The sequence below is a fragment of the Eurytemora carolleeae genome, unplaced genomic scaffold (genome assembly GCF_000591075.1).
Source record: "Eurytemora carolleeae unplaced genomic scaffold, Eaff_2.0 scaffold8, whole genome shotgun sequence".
Taxonomy (NCBI): domain Eukaryota; kingdom Metazoa; phylum Arthropoda; class Copepoda; order Calanoida; family Temoridae; genus Eurytemora; species Eurytemora carolleeae.
In genome coordinates this window covers 818,868-826,838 of record NW_019396114.1, presented here as the reverse complement: position 1 = coordinate 826,838, position 7,971 = coordinate 818,868, and positions in this window count along the sequence as shown.

Below are 7,971 nucleotides of genomic sequence, written 5' to 3'. Positions count from 1 at the left end.
AGATTACTCCAAAGAGATTTCACTTCATAGAGATTATCATCATTTTAACACCTAAAGTTTATATTTCTTACGTAGGGAATAGGGTTAACTCAGCATGTGGGTAGTGTTAACCCTGTATCCTCGAGCCAAAACCAGGCAATCCCCCCCCCCTTTTCAATCCATTCATCCAGATCGTCATAATTGAATTAAAATTATTTAGATATGGTTTAACTTTCACAATTTCTCTTTTAGTTTTGTTTAGTTTAGTTTATTTTAGTTTAGTTTAGTTTAGTTTAGTTTAGTTTAGTTTAGTTTAGTTTAGTTTAGTTTAGTTTAGTTTAGTTTAGTCCCTCCCTTGACTATATTAAGTTTACTACCTAGTATACATAAAAGGTTGTAAACTAAAATCTTTGCCCCAAAGATAAATAAAAAATACAATTCAAGGTCTGTTAAAAGGTTTTGGGTAACTTTTTAAGTTTCTATTGAAATACAGGTGATTGGGAGGGGGAGGGGAGGGAAGGGGGAGGGGTGTTATAGGATCGAAGTGCTTTCAATTAAATAAAAAAGTTTGGGACTCCATAAAATTAAAGTTCATTTCAGTTAAATCTTTTTTGTTTTTAAACACAATTTTTTGAAGATCTGTATTCTGTATAGATAAGCTAGAAGTTGGAATAAAATTGAGTAATTACGTGGTTCCAAAGTCGTACCATTAATTCTGCATAAAATAAATTTTTTTTTACTTATTTAAGTAATGTAAGAATTGAAATATAACTTTTAAGAATGCCCTACCTTTATAATGTCCTTTCTCTGAATTGTCTTATCTACGAAATGTCCCATTCAAAAAAATCTCTATATCTTTGAAATATATTAAATCTATAAAATCTCCTTTCTTTATGTCTATTAATTACTTTTTTAACTAATATCATAACACTAATGTTCTAATCTCAGTCAACTTTTCTATACAATTCTTTATGCAATGAATATAAAATGTGTTATTTGTGCTGTGTCTAATATACTAAAACTACGAATGTCTAATCTATGCAATGATTGTAAAATGTCCTATCTGTGAACTGTGTATAACTACGAATGTCTAATCTATGAAATGAATATAAAATGTCCTATCTGTGAAGTGTGTACAACCACGAATGTCTAATCTATGAAATGTCTGTTAAATGTCTAAACACCTTCTATCTATTATCTATTGATACCGGGTGAAGGTAGGACCCCCCAAGTACGAATGTAAATGTGCTTATTAATCTCTCCTACACATCTCTCCACACAATTGAATATATAAGTTTTCATAACAAATTTTGTTTAGAAGTTAAGTCATGCATTTATCTTATTCAAACATATTGCTTGTATAATGGATAAATCCATCTCATATCAGATACTTCTATTTAATCAGAATTTATCTTATTCAAACATATTGCTTGGATAATGGATAAATCCATCTCATATCCAATACTTCTATTTAATCAGAATTGGTAGACGAACTATTTCCCTAGAACAATCTTGTTTACGCTTGAGTAATAGTTTAACTATCTGAACCTAGTTCAGCTTCTTCTTTAGTACACTCTTGGTTAAATTAGATTAATAGTTCAACTTTCCGAGCCTAGTTCAGCTTCTTCTCTAGTACACTCTTGGTTACATTAGATTAATAGTTCAACTATCCGAGCCTAGTTCAGCTTCTTCTCTAGTACACTCTTTGTTACATTAGAGTAATAGTTCAACTATCCGAACCTAGTTCAGCTTCTTCTCTACTACACTCTTGGTTACATTAGAGTAATAGTTCAACTATCCGAGACTAGTTCAGCTTCTTTTCTAGTATACTCTTGGTTTCATTAGAGTAATAGTTCAATTATCTGAACCTAGTTCAGCTTCTTCTCTAGTACACTCTTGGTTTCATTAGAGTAATAGTTCAACTATCTTCCTCTTGCTGTTTATTAATTCCGACCTCTAAGTATTCAATTCTTATAGAAAACGAAAGACAAATCTCAATTGCAATTCCCAATTTTTACTTCCTAAAGCTGATCAAAATTTTACTAAATAAAGTAAATGGACATTTTTACTTTTTAGTATCTCAATGTTTATTTGTAATAATATTACTTTTAAATACCATTAATTTTTTTAAAGAACATTGAAAAATATGCGTTACCTTTTCGGTAATCTACTGAGTTTGATAAAAAATAGATATTACTCCATTGAGAACACTATTAAAAACCGATATTACATTCAGTTTTTATTTATAAATCTTAACAGCAATGTTTTTAATGATTTAAATGCCACTAGGATTAGATTGATTAGAAGAGATTGTTTACAGATTTAAAAATCAACAGTAAAAAGCTACAATCTCACGAAGGGGACCCCCCCCCCCATCCTTCCCTCCATACATTGGATAATAAAAGTTTTAAAATAGAATGCATTTAGTAACATTTAATCAAATTTAGCTTTTCAGAAATCTTAATAAAAATTGTAAAAAATATTAAATTATTGATTTTTTTAAACACTCATGATAAATTCCCATTAAACATAGCAGCAGTTTGAAAGCTTTAAAGATTAATTATTATATATCAAATATTTTTTATCTTAAAATAATAAATTATTCTTCGACAGTTTATTTAATCTAAAAATATGTTTGTGATGTACTTTTAACCTATCAACGATATAAAATACAAAATTAACGATTAACGATTAAGAATTGCACGACGAAGACCTGTGTAAAAGTAAAGGTGAAATGTAAAGTACTTAAAGCCAATAAAAGAGTTTGGATGTTTAGTTTTAATACGATACTAAATTCAAAGGCATTTGAAAATATTTAGATTTTAGTAGGTAAGAAGTTAGAAACCTTGGTTGATTTTGCTTGTAATGGTTGACAAGTTGACTTTGACTTTATTTTTTTTGACTTTGACTGCAATTGTTGACTAGTTGATTTTAACTGTTTTGAATGCCTTTTGACTTTAACTGTAATAGTTGATTTGTTGACTTTGACTGTAATGGTTGACCAGTTGATTTTGTTTGTAATAGTTGACTATTTGTTTTGACTGTAACGATTGACTAGTTGACTTTGTCTGTAATGGTTGACTAGTTAACTTTGACTGTAATGGTTGACTAGTTGACATTAACTGTTTTGGATGACTTTTTGACTTTGACTGTAATGGTTGACTAGTTGATTTTGACTGACATGGTTGACTAGTTGACTTTTTCATTAATGGTTGACTAGTTGACTTTGACTGTAATGGTTGACTAGTTAACTTTGACTGTAATGGTTGACTAGTTAAGTTTGACTGTAATGGTTGACTTGTTGACTTTGACTGTAATGGTTGACTATTTAACTTTGACTGTAATGGTTGACTAGTTGACTTTGACTGTAATGGTTGAGTAGTTGACTTTGACTGTAATGGTTGACTAGTTAACTTTGACTGTAATGGTTGACCAGTTGATGTTGACTAATTGACATTGAAATAGAGTTGACACTTTAAGTGCAAGATAAAAGTTGACTTGTTGGCATTGAGGATATTGATAATTGATTGACTGTACTTGAAATATTACTTTGAAATTTTACTGCATTTTTTTATTTTTTTTATACATGATACCATGATTGCGAGGTTTAACTACTGGTAAATCAACTAAAAGTCTGTATTAAAAGTTAAAAATTAATATTTTCCATAATTCCACAAACTTGAAACATTTTCTTGACAAAACGTTTTTTTAACGCAATGTGGAAGATATTTCCGTTTTCCTAGTTTGAAAAGTGCTGAATCCTGATAATTCCTATATGGTTTCCTATATGCACAAGTCACTTTTGTAGAGAAACCGATATTGAAAATAAACAGTTTTCAAAATTATAAACATTGATATCTATTTCAAAAAGCTTTCAAGAGTACCTTTGTGAATCGGACATTGCATGGAGCGTCACTTGAAATTACTCTTTCAGTCCTTTTAACCACTCTTTTTGAATAAGAAAAATACAAAAAAAAATAATAAAAAACAGCTAACATACAATGAGATTGTTTCTCATGAAAGATATTTAAACTTTTAACCAAAATATCGGAAAAGTTTATTTTAGGAATAATGTATTTTGACATTGACACGTGTCAATATAGACTATTGTATGCTATAGTAACTATAGGTATGCGTAGATACAGTTCTACGCAGTAATGAGGAAGTTTAAAGGGACTGTAAGTGTAATTTCAAGTAATCCTCCAGACAAAGATGGCAATGGCCGATTCACTACAGTATTCTAGAAATCTTTAACTGTTCAATAATGTGGAAGATAGTGTTGTTTTCCAAGTTTGAAAAGTTTTAAATTCTGATAATTCTTTCATGCTTTCCTTCAGTATAGAAATGTGTTATTCACTTTAGTGGAGAAACCACAATTGAAAAAAATCAGTTTTTGAAATAATAAAACATCAGTATCATTACGTGGATTTTCACTTGAAATTATGCTTACAGTCCCTTTAATATCTATCATTACGTGCAGGTTTACTTGAACTTATGCATACAGTCCCTTTAATAGCCATCATTACGTGGAGGTTCACTTGGAATTATGCTTACAGTCCCTTTAATATCCATCATTACGTGAAGGTTCACTTGAAATTATACTTACAGTCCCTTTAATATCCATCATTACGTGCAGGTTCACTTGAAATTACGCTTACAGTCCCTTTAACATCTATCATTACGTGCAGGTTTACTAGAAATTATGCTTACAGTCCCTTTAATATCCATCATTACGTGCAGGTTCACTTAAAATTACGCTTACAGTCCCTTTAAGTCTTGATTACTTAAAGTTTGCGTTGTTTATAAACCTAAAGTTGATATTTTGACAAGGTACTAAGCAGTGTTAAGCCAAACTAATCATCTCCTAGGATAGAGTCAACATCCCAATCTAGAACTAAACAGTCAAAAAATATACAACAGCTGACATATAAGAGCATTGAATTTAAAAAATATGTTCTTCTTTTTAAGATAATTTTGTTTATAAAATCTTTAAATTTTTCTTGATTTCTAAGAAAGAGCAATCAATATAATTTAACTTAACCTTACTTGGAAAAGTATAATCACGGATGGTTACCCTTTTATTCTTTTTCTTTAAGGTTTAATCTCGTAAATGTATTATGTACATAAATTAATCTAACTTGTAGAGAAATAATAATCAAAAATGAGAGGAAAAGCTTTATAAAACTAACTATACCCAGGGTACTAATAGTTGCTCTCCCTCTGCTTACTCGCGCTTGGTCGTAAATTACGATTTTACCTATTTTTCCATGTTAAAATGAACCTATTCAGCTTATAATCTCAAAATCAAGCTAAAAACTTTCCCATGGTTCTCCCGAGTTCCCAAATCAAAATTTGAGACAAATCGGTTAAGGAGTTTATGAGTCAGACAAACAGACAAACAGAGATTATAAGTTTATGTATAGAGCGTCCCATATCATATTAGATTATCTCCAATCTTTAACGACAAAATAAACCCTTAATACTCGAAAAACTTATCATTTTCCGCAAGAAAATTCTTATATAAGCCTTATATTATTTTTCAAAATGATTCATTCTAATTAAATTTTCTGATTAGTCCCGAAAATCGCAATTTAGACCCGTTGACGGTCTAATATAATGTGGGACACCCTGTGTATATATAAATAGATCATAAAGTGTTAAAAAAGCTGCCATGTCTTAGTTCAATTTCTTATTATTTCCCCCAAACTCCAAAATGAACTTTAATTAAGAAAAAAATATTTTTTTTGATGTCACATTATGAAATACATTATCTCATGAAGTACTACTAAAATATACTTAGCAAAATAGCAAGACGTGATTTTAAACCCCCTTTTTTACATTTTTCAAACAAAGATTTTCCGGCCTAAATAAAAAAGTTTTAAATTCTAAAATTAATTAAAAAATTCTCTCCCCTCTTTTCTTTTTTTATCTCTTAGACAATTTTGTATTCAAAAATGAGATTATTTTTAAAATTAAAATGTAAGTAAACTTCTCTCTTTACTTTTTTACTTTCTTTCCTAATTCCTTTTCCCTTCCCCTAGCTCCCTGTATCCCCCTCCCTTCCTATTCCCTCCTCCCTATACTACCCCCATATTCTGTTTGCCCTACATAAATCCAAACATAAGAGTGTTCTGTCACAAACTCTGATTTTCTAATACCTATATCGTTGCAACCCGATATTTAAAACATCAAAAGTTTACACCATTAGCTTGTAAAGATAAAGGGTTTAGATCATTTGAGTTTGTGGCAGAGACTCAATGTTTTAAGTCTGCAGGCATTTTACTAACTCTAGGCAACAGGCATCATGCTTTTATTCTTATGTCTAAACATTCTGTGTTAGAAAATTAAAATGATGCACCAGCACAACAGTTGAAATATAAAGAAAATATAGTCTTACTCAACATATGTTTGGACAGGACTTGTTCTTCTTAGACTTGTGTAATATCTCTTTACTTCAACTCAAACTCATTAAACTTTCAGTTTTTAAAGAAAAACTAGAAGTATGGTAGATGGATGGATGGAAGGATGGGTCCACAGAGATCTAAGAATAAGAATATAAATAGAATGCACATCACACTAATAGCTACACAAGAAAAGAACTATCTACTAGAATGCATAACAGAGTGCATGGAAGAGAGCATGCTGTAGGTACAAATTAAACTAATAGTTATATATTGTTAAAATTGGATAAAAAATTTGATTTTTTTTGTTCAAACACAATTCTCTAGCTTGATATGGAAAAATCTTGAGCGAGAGAGGGTTGGCATGGATTGTTGGAAAAGGGGGAGGAGATCTTTGCCCCCCCCCCATCCTTAGTTGTGCCATGCTATACAGTATCCAACTTTGCCCCCCCCCCCATCCTTAGTTGTGCCATGCTATACAGTATCCAACTTTGCCCCCCCCCCCATCCTTAGTTGTGCCATGCTAAACAGTGCCCAACTTTGAGGCCCGTTCTGTTCGTTCAATATACTTATTCCCAGCCTGAGCTACTGAATGGATAGGAGCAGATGGATGACTCCCAAACAGAAAGGACGGATGAATAGGATGCTGAAGGGGATGAACGAGTTAAGACTTAGACAGGATGAAGGATCTAAATACAAAAAAGAAAACAATGAAATGATATATAGACCGGAGCAAAGAGAAACCTACAGAACCAATAAGAAATTTTTACTTATAATGTAAACCGAAAAATATAATATAATTTGGTTACTTTTTCCATCTCATTTCAATAATTATAAATATACAATTAAAATCAGTAGACATGAATTTGAAATTGCAGAGATAGAGATTTGATCTTATAAAAGTGTTAAAGCTACCAAAACAAGAAATTCTTAATTATCATGGGCTACACAAATATAATGAAATATATTCAATTTTTTTAAAATAACATCATCCTAATAAATTAAGTGTATTATGCAAAATACTGAAAGGCTGTTGGGTTGAAACGAATTTAACAGAATTTATGTTTACCTGCAGATGTAAAAAAGGGGTAACAGTTTTTAAATTTCATAAAAAGTTCAAGAGTAAAAGAGTTTTTTTTTAAAACCACGTAGTGCCAATATTGCATTAAGCTTTATAAGTTTATAAATAGAGATGAGCTTCGTGTTTTGGTTATACTTTAAAAACATTAAAAGTTTTCCCAAAACTCTGAGAAGTTTCTAATATTTCAAACATACTAGAAGTTTCCTAATATTGTGAAACAATTTTTACCTAACAAGACGAAACTAAAATTTAACGATGATTTGATCGTTTTGGTAAATATATTTCTTAGAGTAAATAAATATAATATAATAAAGAAACATTCAAAAGTCTTAAAAAGTAAACTAAAAATGATGCCCATATCTATTTATAAATGGGTAGTTTGCTCCACTGGGATTGGAAATCATTTGTGAGGTAATCCCCGTAAAAGAGGGGGCAGGGGGGCACAGGGAGGGGAGACAGGGTTGACAGGGGGCGTGTGGGGGAGGGGAAGATGCGCACGAGGTATTGGGA